General features: G+C 39.1%; 1 protein-coding gene across 3 annotated transcripts in view; it reads left to right on the forward strand.

Annotated features, from left to right (window-relative positions):
• Positions 1–16775, forward strand: part of LOC138186713 (coiled-coil domain-containing protein 137) — a 98709-nt gene that overhangs the window by 56807 nt on the left and 25127 nt on the right. Inside the window, exons 6-7 of one of the 3 annotated variants that reach the window (XR_011174970.1) lie at positions 715–902; positions 8971–9039. The exons of 1 other annotated variant lie outside the window; for it this stretch is intronic. The gene's annotated coding sequence lies outside the window, so the exon portion shown is untranslated. Of the gene's footprint in view, positions 1–714; positions 903–8970; positions 9040–16775 lie in introns of those variants that run through there. One more of the 3 variants, XR_011174969.1, reaches the window with a different exon arrangement.

The following is a 16775-nucleotide window of genomic DNA, read 5'->3' on the forward strand; positions in this document are numbered from 1 at the left end:
AAAATAGCGGTGCAAACCGATGATTTCTCACTTTTGGTTTAAGTATGTTGCCTCGAGACCTTTTCGGGATTTTCTAAATATTTTTAGAAAATGTTAAATTTCAAATATTAAATTACGATTTAAAAATATCACGGTAAAGTTAAAAGAAGCCGAGAATTACAAATTTTTCGCGAGAGTAGTAATTAAAAAATTTGCAAAATAGCCGTGTGAGGTCAATTATTTCGCAGCGATTTCTCATTTTTGATTGAAATATCTTGCTTCGAGATCTCCTTGGGTCGTAAATTAAATTTCAAATATTAAATTACAATATTAAATTTTGCAAATTTATAATATCAAAATTACAAAGTTAGATTTTAAGTATTAAATTAAAATATCCGGCTGAAGTAAACAGAAGCAGAGAAATTATAGAAATTTAACGCGAGAGTAGCTAATTCGAAAAATTGCAAAATAGCAGTGTGAGATCAATTATTTCGAAGAGAATATTATCCTTTTCGATTTAAACCTTTCTCCTTTGTGTTTGCAATATATCAATACGCAGCGTCGGTAAGACAAGTGGATTTTAATCATAAATTTAAGGATGACAACTTAACGACGACAGTCGTAATCCAAAGTTCGGAAGTACCGCTGCGAAATTTATTTTAATCGGCAATTCCGATGAGAATACGCGTACGCCTAAACTTGCTCATCCTCATAGGGGCTCTTGAAATTTTTCAGATGGAAAAGAAGGGAAAAAAGACTAATTGCCGAGTGGAGATGATTCCCTACTAACAGAGTGTGGAGATTAACCGAGTGTTGAAGTGAGAGCCGCATTAACGTGTTATTAACGTCATGAAATAACGCCACGAAAGTAATCATGGAGAAGGTCTACCGGTCGACTTGGAGCAATCCAAGAGCCACCAAGGGTAAGTCGATTTTGACTTTTACGAGTTTTTTCGCCATTTTATTCCTCGATTAACCGCATGTGCTTGTTCTGTAACCTTTTTGCCACGGAAAAATAAAGTTTCATCGGTGGAAAAACGAAACGATTAAAGAGAATGCTGTCCGGTGTGGATACCTTCGACGCGCATAATTTAAGGTCGTTTCACAAGATTCAGATAATTACGAGGTTTTAATTAACTCAGCCACGTTTCCTACGTTACTATTAGTACTGACTGTACTTTCCTTTTTCTTCTCATTAAACAGTTTTCTTTTTCTAATTCGAGGAAAATATGTAGAAATACTTATCGCTGATTTGAGGATGTTTATATATTTTTGGGAAATTTGGCAGTGGGAAAGTATAAATGGAATATAATGAAAATGCAAGAATATATGTTACAAAGTATTAGTTACGATATTTAACAGATGAAACAGGTTTCTATTTATCGTAGAATTTGTTAAACTTCCTTCGTAGGGACGTGAATCTGTTAAAAATATTTATTTATTGTTGCTATCGTTTAAAAACGCGAAACATCTTTTTCACATTGCCTGATCTCTCGTTCTAATTCTACGTTAAAATTAACAGATTTTTTCTTGTAATTCCTATTTGAATCAAAATCGTAGGATCGCAAATAGGATGCAAATTCGATATTCGACCAAATATACAAAACTTGAATCAGATATTAGAATCGAGAATTGAATCTGTCGTGGATTGAAATTTCACATTTCAAATCGGATGGGATGGCGCGTGTCGAGTTAAAATCGTGACCACGTTCGAGTCGAACAGAGAATTAAACATTACCTGGATGAAAATAAAATTAATCGTAAAATTATCGAACCTGGCCTACCTAATTTAATCCAACTAATTTAAACGCGACCAAATGGAAACTTCATTCGCTTGAATCATCCGTTTAATCGAATCGCGCGATACTTAGCTACGCAACACGGCTTATCAAACGTTCAATTTCTTCTTTTCGTCTCGCGAATTGTATCGTCGATTTTTCGGCCCAAGAACAGGTTCTGTCTTTAATTCACATTCTCATCATTCATTCTTTAATTCACACCAATGCCATTAATTTAATTCACATTTCCTATAAGATGTCGAAAACTTTTGTGAAAAGTGTTGGAAGACTATCGCGAGCCTGTTTACACTTTCAGTTTCGCTGGAATATTGCAAGGGTCGTTTTTTGTTCGAGAAAGAGATCATAAAGCAAATGGTTGCGGACAGACGAACCACTTTCTTCGGTTTCTGTCGTAGATCGGCAACATTCGTAGATATAATTCCATCTGGAAACCGCAATAACGGGAAACGATAGACTTTCTCGGCTCGTCTCTGATCGAAAGTTGCAACGACTTAAGAATGAAACCTTTCGTTCATCGTAGACTCGATTAATTTCTATGTTTTAAACCCACGGTTTCCAATTAGTCCAGAGAAACGAGTCCTCTACCCGTTTCGATAAAATAAACCACAATTACGACAAAGTCGTTTGAAGAGAAACTATGTGCTTTGTTATTACCATTGCGTCAGATTTTATTAGTAGGCTGCGGGTCTTTATGCGAGTTCAGATTTTTCCGAATACAAACGAAGAAACAGAGAATTAATCGAAGAGATACCAGAATATAACACGATCGAAAAGGTAGAAAATCGTGTTTCACCTATCAAGGTTTAATATAAAAGTAGAAAAGCAATTGAATATTTCGCGTGTTCTTCGTATTACGTGCATTCTGTCGCGCAATTCTGCAATTTTCCGCAGATATGTTGGATATTTCGATATGTTACGCGTATTCCCATACGTTCCTGGACATTTAAATTTCTCATATATTTCTATTGGTCTATTTATAAATTACGTTGCGTAATAAATTGGAACCAAATTCCTGAAAGTTCACCAGCAGTTTAATATTCGTAGCTTCGAACGATTACGAGTGATCAGCCGGACGATGATTCACGATGTTTTTATAGCTAATTTTTCGGCTTCCGATATATTTTCGAGGCTCAAAAAAAAGTAGATACAAGCTCGTAGTCGAACGACAAAAAGAGAGTGAAGTCACTTAAAACGGAACAGTGATTAATAAATGTTTCACGGACTGATCGAATCTATGACAGCATCGTATCTCTTCCATAACTGTACATTGGTACATACACAAATGTAGCTGTAAATTCATTAATCAACCGGCTACAGTTTGTTAGTTTATCAGCATTTGCCATTTAACAAGTTCTGGTTGGGTGTCGTTCCGACAACTCCACACGCGTGTGCGACGTGATTCATCAATCAGCCGGACATTTTCCATCAATTTGCTAGAGGATGTTCTCGAGGAATCTCCATTGAACGTAGAAATCTCCATTGAACGTAGAAATCAACAAATTTGTTGTAAAGCACCGACAACGATGTAGCAGATACACAAAGTATTTTCACGTTGCTTTTATCTTTGAGATCTATGATAGACACTGTCCTATCCCATTCCGTTTTAACCGGTGCTTGGTTTATCAACCATATCGTCGTTTTAGAAGCAGAAAATCAATTAGTTAGAAAGCAATCGGTACACTTTTTTCCTTTAGTTCGTTCTTTGTTCAACGATATTGATTACAAGAATTTTTTTCAATTTAACAAAGTATCAAACCACGTCGAAAAATATAATACGGTCTTCTCTTGTCACTCTTGTTTGGAAATATATCAGTTTTCTTTCATTTTCCAAATGGTCCACCAAATCTTCTTTTTGCCAAGAAAGTTGTGGATGCTAGTGATCTTCTATAGAAAACGAACTAGTATCAATTTAGGTATATAGTTATATATATATACGATTTTATTAAAAATCCAAGGATTTATTTACGAGAAAATTAATTGTATTCAATTATATTTTTTCTTTATTTCGTTACTCGAATTGAGTAATGTAAATTATGCCAATTATGTGTCTTACGTACATACATTACCGCTCATGATTATTCAAACGGTTTTAAAAGTCGGTAGGCGTCGTTTGAATAATTTACATTCCAGGATGAATCTAGTTGCAAACCTTGATACAACAAAAATAACGTTCGTTGCTTCAATAAAGAATCGCGTACGTGGACAATATCGGGCGACTTTCAAATATTTACGAGAGTCGCCGTATATATTTCTCATTTTGTTTACAGCTAAATCAACGAACCAAGTAATATTTGGTATACAGTTTTGCAACGCATCGATCGATTATTTATCTGTCTCAGAGTCTGTCCACATAGTACTGTATCTACTTTTCTATCCTCTCAACCAGAAGCCCCGTGCACATACCACTGAATCTACTTCCCCATTATTTGACGTATGCTTTTATTTGTTTATTAACCGTCTATTCATTCGTCTAACTGGAATTCTGCTTACATACTACTACAGGATTTACTTTCCCATTATTTCAACCAGAAGTTTGATCACACACTACCTGATCTACTAGACATTATTTCAACCAGAAGTCTACGTACCGCTGAATCTACTTTCTATTATTTCACCTTTTACGCGAGAGCTTCGACAGAAAACGATCAGTGAGAATTTACTTTTGCTCGCAACGTATAAATAATACTCATTCGTCTATTCATCGTCTATCCATTCGTCTAACTGGAGGTCTGATCGCGTACCACCGAATCCACTTGCCTACTCTTACCTCGTGTTCGACGCGTAAAAGTTTGGGTGAGAATCGAGCGAAAATACACTTAATTCGAAAATCTGCTTAAAGTCTTCTTTTTAAAGCGACTAGAACGTCCATACACGTGATTGGTTGGAACGTAGTATCGACTGCGAACTCAATGACGCAAACAAGCATCGGTTTTCGTTTGGTTGGCAGTTTCGCCAGCGAAGGCTTATAGCTTTTCCATCATTCGGATATTTTTTCCACGTTGCTGTCTAACTTGTCGATGCTTCTTCGGCCGTTCTCTCACGTCGTGGCCGCGTGTTTGCACGTTTCTACGGTTTTCACCTCGACCAAACGTTGCTCGTTTCCTTCGTCGCTTTTTTTTTTCTTTTTCTTTCCCTCCATCGGCTAACGAGCGAGCGCGCTTCCTCCGTCGAAATTGAATACCACCACGGCGAAGAGTTATCTATCGGTTTATTCGTTTGTTGGAAAGGAAAGACAATAGCCAGAGCTGTTTCCGAGACGAACAGTCGACCACGGTGAAACGATGCTACGGTAAAGTGGATAGAGTGCTTTAGTTTGACGATAAACCACGACTAAAGTAATTTATGCAGATTCGTTCGGTTATGAGTGTTTGCAATTTACATGCGATGCATGGCTCGCTAATCACCTTACCATGATTATCGTGGATAAAACTCCCATTAGAAGCGTCGAAAGCTTTGCTAAAATTATTAAATCTTTATTCTCCTATGACACAGAACGTGTTAGTTTTTATCTCTTTCCATTTATCTTTTTGTGTTATCGATAGGCTTAACGAGTTTCCACAAGGGATATTAACACGTTGACTGTCAGCTTTTGTAAAATAATTAAGAAAGATAGACTTCGTGGACGTAAACGATTTTCAACGGTGTCGATGATTTACATGACATTGTTGGAAAAAGGTGCGTAAATACAAGGCAATATTTTGTGAAACTTTAACATTATGATGTATATCGCATTTCAATCTGTCGCACCTTCCAGGCGAATATATATAAAATATTGCGTGGTAATCATCGTGTTAAAGATTGGTGAGTAATCTACATTATAAATTAAAACGTCCAGCAAAGTAACGATGATACGCTATTTTTTACGTTTACCGTACAATTAAGCGAACTGAAATTAAAGTAAATAACTGTTTTCTTCAAAATGGATCATTAATCGTGATCCTGTATTTTTTTCATTTTACATACAATGTACTTGCGATTTGTCTGAGCAGACATTTGACTGATTAACATAACAGTTAGAATTGATAGCACGTGAATAGTCGCGTCAATGAAGATGCCATCTGCGGATTACGTGTGTCTGAGTTTCCATATAATAATAAGAACAATAGCTGTATATTAAAAACGATAGCATAGAAATGTATATAAAGATGACAGTTCTTACAGTTCGGAATGAAATTGAATTTCGTTAAGAAAAAGCGGATTTGATATTAATTTAGCTTCCGAGAGACACAAATATCTCTGTACTAGTCTCATCGTGCAGATATCGTTCTGTACTTTTGCAATGAAATTGACCGGTTGCGACCTCTTCGAAGAGTGTGCACGTAAAATGTGTCGCCAGAAGTAAGCGACGACGAGTACACTCGTCGCAACACAAAATATTGTCATTTCTTCATGACGAGTATACTCGTCAAAAACAGGTAACTGGTTAAAGAGTTCGTCAAACACCGTAGTTGACACCGAACTTGGCTTCTGAGAGCCACGAGTATCGCTGTATCTGATAGCCAACGATAGAACCACGAACCTTCGTAATGAAAAATAAAAGGCAGAACGAAAAGTGAATAGGGAAGATGTTGTAAATTGGTCACAGAGATCTGGGAATTATTCTATGAAAATTTAATGACACCGCAGAAGTGTCGTCTGTGGCAGGCTTTCGCGCGGCTTCTCTTTATTTTGATCGTGATCAAGAGCGGCGAAGGTAACCCGGCTCGTTCGCGGCTGGCATTTTAAACAGCGATCGGCACGAGGCTATATACTCGTCTTGCATAATCCACGATGCACGTGCCTCTGCATAAGAACGCATAATTTTCAGGCCTGCACACAGAATGCATCCAACCTTCGAGCTTTGTCAGTCGACGACGCCTCAATGGCATCCCTTGTTTCGATCAACGTAGCACGCGTTTATGACAGCTGCGCATAGTCATTTTCATGTGGCACACATTTCGTTTCTTCCATTTCTTTTCTTTTTCTCCCTGTCTGTTGTTCTATATCGTTTGGCAACAGGACGAAAATGGTGAGAAATGATTCATTCCGTATGATCGTTGAGTTACAGACAGCTCTTACAGAAATGGTAAAAGGAGATTAATTTTATTAAACTGATATTTTGTTTCTTCCTTTTTTTATCGCTGTACTAATTTTTTAACAGGACATGCAAATGATGGAAGACGATTCGTTGCATTGGAACGTTGAGTTACAAACAGGTTTTTACAAAAATGATAGGAAGAAATAATACGTGGAAATAACTCTGACTTCTTCCATTGAAACTGAATTTTATCAAACTCGTATTTCCTTTCCTTCTTCCCCCTTTTTCTTTTCATCGCTGTGTAATTTTTTAATGGGATATGCAAATGGTGAAAAATGTGTAGGAATGTTGAATTACAGGTTTTTATGGGAGTAATAGAATTAGTTATATATCCGTAACTCTGACTTCCATCCAGTAAAACTCAATTTTCTCCAACTCACATCCCGTATTATCCTCTTTCCTTGTGTCTACTTTTTCAAAATTCAGCGGAACAATAGAACTGACGATTGATCGATGTTTGTTAAATATTTAAAAAACTTGTGGTAAGAACATATCATTTGCAAACCAAAACAGATCCGAAAAACAGATTCTCGTTATTAAGTAATCGATTGAAGAGACATTGAATTTTAAAATTGCTTTACTAATGCAGGATATGAATGCTTTTCTTTGTAATCTTGATCTGCAAATCAAGAATATAATTATCAAAAATATAATTTACATCTCGCTATTTCAAGATGAAAAGTTGTTTGATTGGCATAGCATAAATTCTTGGTTAGAGTTACTTTATGGAATGTTATACCTCGGTATTTTACATAAATTATGTTACAAGGTTTCGAGATTGTGAATACAGATCGGCACGAACTATTTAAAAGTCACGCATGAAAGGAGACAGGTATTTTGTTTATTCTATAGTATAATCGACTTGATAATAAGTAGTTCATAACATCTGATACATTCCATATGAGTTTCATATGAACTTCAATATGTCAATTCATAATATTGCAATATAAAAAAAAAAAGATAATTATGTTATATTCTATTTCATATAACTTCAACATTTAATGGTATTTTTCTCATACTTGAATTTCTAAACATACTCGAACCTTTAAACATGACGTGAATACATCGCATATTGATTCTATCATAGCATACTATCTGCGTTCGATTTTATATCGAAGAATCATAGTTTATTGCCGTAAAGTAATTAAATAAGCTAAAAAAAAAAATTGTAATTTGTAAGAAAAATAAGAAACTACGTGGAATATTCTACATACAGCAGAAAGGAAACTCTTGAAACTTGTATCGTTTCTTATCAGTGGCGATAGAAATTATTCAAATTTCCCAGGTTGCGCCATGATAATCTTAACTGTGAGAAACAGTGAAGGCGTTATATTTATAACGAAGCTATAACGAATATTCGATACGCCGTTGCGAATCAGCGAAGATAAAAATGAATAAAAGTGGAACGATAAAGAAATTGAAAGGCTATTTGTAATAAGAATGTTATTGGCTGGGAGTAGACAGAGAAATTAATAAAATTTCTCGGCTTGCGTCACAGTGCAGGCTACGACGATTCAAACGTATATCCTTTGTAACATTTTTCATTTAGCCTCTTCTCAATATTTCTATAGAAATCTGTGAAAGTATAGCTGGCGTGGAAGCTCGAAGCGCTGAAAATTTCATTTTTCGCGCGTCAAACGAACGCGCGTCACGGCTTTCGAGCTGGTTAATTAGTCGTTGCCGGTATTTAGCAGCGGACTTCCGTGCCTCTTCGACATTACGTTTTCCCGTCTCGTCTTTGATCGAGTCACGCTTTATGACCGTCAGCTATCCGTAGAGTTCGACTTTTCTCAGAATTCAAGGATGCAGATCCGAGAGATTTGCGTATCCTCGGTCTATTTGTTACGCAGTCACGTACCGTGTAATGACTTCTCCTTCGACAGTATCTGCCCGTTACGAGAGACGTCCCGTGAAATTTTTTCCCATTGGTACTGGATCGTGAACAGGGGCAACTTTTTATTCGATTAACTACACTGTAACTGTCATGTTTCTTTTGGCCGCGTCAAATGGCGTTACGATTAATTCGTAACGTCGTTCGTCGTCGCTTTGTCTTCCTTTACGGGAAAATGAATGAACCTGTCCGGCATTTAAACACGCTTTTCCGTTACGTTTCAGCTCTAGCCAAGAATCAAAGTTCCAGCAGCTTGACCTTCCTCGTTCGTCTAGGAGTCGTCTTCGTTATTTTTTGAAAAAGTTGTAAAATTTGGGAATTTTATATATATAATATATAATTAATAAATTAATTATATCGTATTGATATATTATATTATTTATTTATTATTGCTTAGTCCGTGCCTTTCGGTTTTGGACGAACTTTCGGTTTTACATCTCTTATGTCTATTTCTCTTCTTATATGTCTACCTCTCCTCTTTTCCACTCTATTATATTGCACTACCTTACTTATTCTATCTCTAAGAACTAAAACTAGAAACTACAAATTAGCAACTAACGACTAAAAACTATTGCAACTTTGGTCTTTAGCCTCCTTGCTGTGCATCCTTCCTGTCGTTTGCCCTTCTCTTCGCTATTATTGCTTTCAGTTCTGTTAAACCTTCTCCAGTCTCATTTAGCGTTTTTCCTATGTCCTTTGGTCCTCCCGTTATTTCACATTCTTCTATTACATGTCTCAAGTCTACTTCTTTTCTTCTACATAGTTTGCATCTTTTTTCTCCCTTTCCTTTCCAGTATTCCCTTGCTTTGGTCTCGTTTCCACATCTGAATCTTGCCAGTATTCTTCTGTCCTTTTAATTTGGTAATTTTTCTTTAGCTATATATATATTCTGTAGTGTATAATATATTATACATATTATGTAAAATCGCCGTTCCTACCAATTTCAATTTTCACCAAATTTCCATCACACGTCATTTTCGCCAACTGATCTCTCCAGTTTGCTCCAAAAGTAGCACAAATCCAATTCTTAAAATGTTATTCCGTGTACGAATATCTTTGCGACCGACTGTACACGAAACAGTATTTAAAGAATCAAACTTCTTCGTGATTCTTGCCTTCTTGTCTTTCGCTAAAAATTCCTATCGCTGGTCTAACAGCAGTCGTCCAATTCTTCTTTCGGGAATCTCACGGCTGTGATGCGCATATTTGCAGCTCGGTCCACGGCGTTATTTCCCGCGGGCGCCGAAAGTCAGGCTGGTTCGTCGTTGCGACGTCGCCGACAGCTAGAAGAAACTCGTCGACGTCGTTGGCTCTCTCGGCTCCTCACAGCCTTCCGCTTCTGTTGTTTCACGGGCTCGCAAGGGGAATTCTATCAGCCGTGCCGGAAAAGCTGACTGGAGCCGAAAGATCCTCGGGAATTTAACCCAGATGCTGTTTTTCTTGCAAACTCCTCGGCATTTCAATGAAACCCGCTCCCGATGGGATTGTATCGCGCCTTTTTTCCGCTACCTCCCGGCTCTTCGGCCCTTCGTTCGCTACGCTCTTAAGGGATTAGCGAGCAGCTCGTGCCTGTTTCTTTATCCTCTTCGCACGCTTTTTTCCCGCTCTCCGGCCAGAGAATCAAGGATAAATGAAAATCATCTCCGTACTCTGCCCCTTGTTTCGCCCGTGAAAAATGTCGTTCTTCCATCATTCCTTCTTCTATCGTTCGTTCTTTGCTATCGCCAGCTGTGCAGTCGACTTTGATACGTCGAAGATGAATACTTTGGCCCCGATGGGCGTTTTTCTGAGAATCTCTCACAGAATTGGCGAGACTCTGCATGGAAAAATGACACTTTGACAGACCCTTGTATTAACATCTTGAAGACCGGTAGTTTGGTTGGAGCGATAGGAAGTTTAGGACAAAATCGAAACGCGTGGGAAAGCAATCCTGGTTAGTCGTTTGGTCGTAGATATATTTACAATGAATGTGCGTGAGCTTGGAGCGTAAAGATCGCCTGTACGCATTGCGGTAGATTTAAATCTTTCTTGCGTAGAAATATCTATAGAGGAATAAACACTTTGCTATTGTGAAGCTTGGCCAAAGGACCATGAAGAACGAGCTATGCTCTATCGCGGAAAGTCACCAGAAACAAGAACAACAGAGGCTTGTTCGCCTCTTTTCAATCCTCCTTTAATGGTTACCGAAAGGAGAAGAAAAAGCAAAATAATAACTTGATCTCTGCCATATATAATACATACACAGTCAGAAAGGAAAATACGATAACCGAGGCGTAGTCAGGTTTTCCATTGCATCGAGGCGCGGTTGGCTGAAGCTTCGTTTGTAAATTTCTTGTAGTCACCGGAGAATTCACCGCCGGTGCAGTATGCAACGCGTCGAATAATAAATTCTCTCCTTGAATCGTCGCTCTCGACGTTCTCACGTTTCTCGCGGCGCGGCGTCGCGTCGCTGCGGTTTATTAAGGAAAACCGAGTTATACACGCGCGCGTGCACCTTCACCGATACCCATGTCCCGTGGACGTTGGTTTTAAAAGATCGCGCGGCACGCACGCCGACAGGTTGTTCCAGAAGGGAAACGAGACAGAACACACCGTCGTAGCCTGTAGCGATCCGAAAGCTGGTTCTTCGTCTTTCTCCAACTAGAACCAGGGAGGAAGTGAAAAGGTTCGGTTGCTCGAAAAATCGAAGACCAGTTCTGCTGGTTGTGTTACGCGTTTTAATTAAAGGGCGAAGTTAGAAGGCGGTGTAATTAACGTCTTACGTAAAGCGTAGCTCGTCTACCTGTGCAGTTGCTTGGCACAGGCTTACCGGGCGATTACGTTTGGTGGCGTGGGCGGTTGAGAAAGTGGTAATCTCGTTGCACCAACGAATAGAAGCTGATTTATTTCACTGTGTTCGTAATTTACGTCTGGTGATATTTAGAATGGCCGAGCGTTGATTCGGTGGATATAGGAATTGCGAATTCCGATATTTACTGTGGCTTCGTGATTCATAATGCTCTCTGCGTTTTATGGTTTATGGCACTGTGCTTCTTAGTCCTGTGCTCTGTCCCGTTGTACCATGCTCCATGACATTACGCTTCGAGGCACTAAGATTCATAGTATTACAGTTTGTACATCGCCGGCCACCGGTATAGCATCAGCGACGCCTACTCGTTGCAGTTACTGCGAGCCAATTCGTTACGATTATCGCAAAGCTGTAACAAATTTTAGGAATTTTTCTTTCACTTAGCAATCTGCCTTGTTACGATACCAACGAATTATGAGATTTGTAACGAGATAACTCGAAGGGAACGCGACAATTTGTCCGAATTCTTAGGATCGGGATGCTCTTATTATTAGTATGCTGTCGTTATTTCGTAACAGTCTGTATAGCATAATTTCGCTGAAAGGGTGAAAGATACGGAGACCTTGAAATGTTTCAATATGTTAGTAGATGTTAGCATTTAATTTTAATTTCGTGATGTAGTACTTTGAAAACGCCGTTTCCATTTTTCCAGAAGACGATATAATCAATAGATGGTATCATTCTAGCACGCGTAGACAGTGGAGAATTATTTTGCCAAAACAACAGGGCGATTATTCGTACGAATGATATTTCGCAAATAATTCGCGCGAAAATGAAGGTAAACGAATCTAATCGCGATGCAATTGATAAAAAAGAAAAAGGGGAAAAATAAAACGAAAATAAAGATGGAAATACGAAGAGCGAGGATTGCATTTGCATGATGCATGTTTAATGTCTGGCTGAATGAATTCTTGGAAAATCCGTGTTCCGGGAATTGTAGTGCATTTTTCTCGGAATTTCAGCGTGAGCGCTGCGGAACGCGGCTGTAAAATTCGCGTTACACGAGCGAATTTCGTCGGCGCGTTAGGCAATTTGCATGAGTTTTATCTTCTCGCCGACGACGCAAGCACATCGTTATCAAGTTATCGTAGATCTACAAGAAACCCGTAAACACGAACGCTACTCTCGAAAAACCTCGTGAAAACCTCGACAAGTAAATTTTCATTATTCGTCTAATGCTCCGACCAATTACGAACCTTGTGGAACAGAAGCTGGATCGGTCTGCGATACAGGGGATACAAAGTTTATGGAAAATTTACCACGATGCAAGAAACGAATTGGAATGAAGTAGAAAGGAATAGAAAGGAACAGAGGGGATAGTAAGGGAATCGAGGAGGAATGGTACAATAGAAGAAAGAAATGGGAAGGTTGGGAAGGGAAAAGAACGAATGAAAGAAAGAAAGAGGAATAAGAGGGGAAGAATAAAAAGGAAAAGACCACGGAGAAGAGGGAAAAAAGAAGGTAGAAAGGAACGAGAAAAGTTAAAGTCAAGTAAGGAAAGGCATTAGTACCTACTTTTGCTGCTACAGATTTCAGTATTTCAGGGCTGAAAGTGGGAATGATTTAAACAGCCGCCGTACCTTCGTCTTGCCTTTTAGCAAATTTCTAGCTGTTAAAACGTTCTAACTGCTACTGCAGATATTAACTAAAAATATCTCCGCCCGTTTCACCAACCCGCCCGCGTAAATACCGGCAAAAGCTAAAATAATCGAAGCGAGCGTAAAACTGCATATTCAACGTCGCGTCCAACCTATCGAGCAAATGTGTACGAACGAGTCGAAAGATCCAAAAACGCTCTCCTCGATTATCTGCAGCGTTAATTACTTCTTTCTCGTAGCAGTTCGATAATCCTCGGATTTAATGGATTAATTGTCACCAGGCAGCATCGATCCTCGTCCTCTTCGTATAGCTCGCACGACGAGATTTATTCGACGGTAGATTCATCTTCGGGCAACGACGTCTTCCGGCGTTTTTCCGGTTGCAGAACGAAGATACACGGGAATTTTACGGTGGATGCAGTTACAGAGAGCGTCGGTTTTTCCACGGGGGCCCACGTTTAAACGACACTCTTTTCCAGCTTGTCGCCGGCGCAATTAGACTTCTACGGCCGATGGAATTAAGTGGAGAAAATTTGTATCTGTTGCCGGCGAACGCAAAACGAGCCCCTATCTTGCTGGAACAGGGCGAACATAGCCAGCCGACCTGCAATTTAGGACTCGCGACACCCTTTAATGTCACTCGGACCACCCCTCGATTGCTCCAGGTTTCTCTCGTTTCCCTCTTCCGGTGACAGTGGTAACGCTGTATCGCGATACTATCTCGCCGTGTCTCTCTCAGTATCCCGGAGAATTTTCGAAACGTTGCACGCTTCGATCGCGACTCTGAATTTTCATTCGATTGGACTCGGTTCCATCGCGATCCTCCAATTTCCACGGACGAATTTCACTCTCGCCTCGACACAATGAAAGGAGCGTTTTAATATCTTGAGAGAAGACTTTAATACGCGGTATCGTTACTTGCTGTCTGGCTATTTTAACGTAGAATATCGCACGCTTCGATGGCGACTTTGAACTTCGATGAGATTTAATTCTGCCGCGATTCTTCATGGCTGTATCTCGCTCTTGTTTCGGCAAACAAGAAGAAAAAGTATCTTAGTATCTGGAGGAAAAACTCTTAACACAATTCGCCGTATTGTTACGCTATTTCGCTATGTTAGTTGTAAAATATCGCACGCTTCGGTGGCGACTTTGAACTTCGATGGTTTTAATTCTGTGCCGCGATGCTTTAGTTTTCATGGCTGAATCTCGCTGCTTTCTGTTTCGGCGAGCAAAAGGTTTGTTAATATCTTGAGGAAAAACTTGAATACAATACGCGGCCTTGTTACGCTATTTCGCTATGTCAATTACAAAATATTGCACGCTTCGATGGCAACTTTGATTTTACATGGATTTCAAATTATCGGAGAATTCTATTCTACGAAACCATATCTTTTGGTATTCTACAGAAATAGCCGCAGACTGAATATGGTTAAATATTGGTATACGTTTCTCTTGGGACAGTGTGTTGTCGAATCTTGTATTCAGGGACGGAGATAGCTGAATCTGCTATCCTTGAAAGCAGTTGTTGCGACGGAAATACAGTCATTTGTAGTCATTCCTTAATCTACTGCTAGCATAACTTGTCTTTCAATCTCCAACAGATTAGATATTTTTGTTTAATTGTCTAGTAGTATGAATGGCATAGACATGGACCTATCGCTTTATCCTACTTTGTCTTTCATATTATGATTGTAATGTACACATTTTATATGTCAAGCCAAACATCGTTATAAGCGAGTTTCCAATTCCTTTTATCCATTTTCTATATCCAGCGATAATTTATCAACCTTTTTAACTGCATTCCGCGAAGAAATATATTGTATAACAGTCTCTTGTACCTTGTCTGGCGCAATTACGACTGATTCCACCGCAATTGTCAGTAATTACCACTTAAATGTTTTCTTTCTACACGAAATAAAAATTCCTTGCATAATTCTTGAGAGTTTCTTACGATATTCTCGTTTCACCTAAAATTTCGTCGAGTTTTTCTCATTAGTATTCCGCTTTTCCTTTTCCTTCCAACCAGGTATCTACCTATTTATTTATATATTTAATTATTTATTTGCTTAGTTTTTCACAAGCCAACCGTTTTAATCCTCCGTTAGTTACGCGTAACGAGTTTCAGCAGAAAAAGTTGCTGGAATCAGAGCACGCTGATCTTGCTAAACTAATTCACGGCGACACGAGACGGCGAGATTTCACTGGATTCTCTTGGTTCTCGGGCAATCACAGCTGAACGCAGCCAAGCCTCTGTTTAATAAGTGGCTGCAGAGTAATTGTATCATTGCTTCCTGTCATTAATTCGATTGTGCAAGGGCAGGCTTCGCAGTGAGTTTCCGCCGAGCTCGAATCAAGTGTAGCTTGTGCCACTATCTTTTGCACACAGCGCGCTCTTTATCACGAAATTTCCCCACCGACGCATCGTGTTCTCGCGAAATTTCTGCGAATCAAAATATCCAAATGTTTCTGTTGCGTATCGTATCGCTTTCATCAATACGTGTTATATATTTCGTTTTTTTTTTACTGATTATTTATAATCACGTCAACCTGTATAATGGATCAGTGGGACCATTTATCGTCGGTTGAAATTATCGATTATGTTTTATAATTTATGGAAAAGGTTGATTTGCATTCGCGACTTACTGAATTAATCCTACGTCAGCTGTTTGGCGAAAGGTCTCCGATGCATTGCCATAGCGTACACCGTCATGGAAACAGCATGATTTTTCAAAAAGAAAGGAAACCCAGCGTAAACGAAATATCGAGCAGATGGAAAAATGTACCAAGCGACTGAACTAGCGAGCAAAGTTGAACGTCACTGCGTAAAACGTATTTATGGCAGCCTTAAAGCGAACCTGCGAATCTTTCGCGTTCCACGTATTTTTTGGCGAACAACAGCTTTCGGAGAAAAATCTGAAGAAATTCGTGTAACTTTGTCAGACATTCTACATTCAGATTGTAATAAAATTCTGTGTTTCAATCGCGATAAAATTCTGTTGAAATTCTTTACGTAAAAATGTTTCAAACATTCGTGTAACGTGTTCAAACGTTCTCAATTAAAACTGTATTATAAAATTTGCAAGAAAATCCAGAAAAAGCCCTAGAACGTCGTCGAACATCCTAAATTAGGATCGTTATGAAATTTCTGCCAAGTAATTCGACTAGGTTACGTTACATATGCGAATACACGCGTCCCCTGGTACGAAGCGGTACAAAGCGCAGCGTTATTTTCGAACGCGAAAGAAACAGGTTGACGCGGCGAGGGTTCGAAATTTCGTTGCAACTATGCCACGCCACAACTCCTTCGAAACTCTGGAAAAATCGTTATTATCGAACGGAAGGCGTAGTCCCCCGGTAGGTCGGCCTTGAATTATGCCAAATCGATACGGTTAAAAAGCAATATCATCTAATGGAGAACTTTGGGTTAGGTCGTGAAGGACGAACTGTTGTAATCGCTCCTGTTCTAAAAATAACGATGTATCTGCGTTATCGTCAATTATCTGTAGGAAGCACCACTGTAGGTGCACTTTACAAACGACGTCGACATCGTCGTGATTCCACCAGCAATACTCGATTACGTGTA

The sequence above is a fragment of the Bombus flavifrons genome, chromosome 14, assembly GCF_040668555.2.
Source record: "Bombus flavifrons isolate JBK064 chromosome 14, iyBomFlav1_principal, whole genome shotgun sequence".
NCBI lineage: Eukaryota > Metazoa > Arthropoda > Insecta > Hymenoptera > Apidae > Bombus > Bombus flavifrons.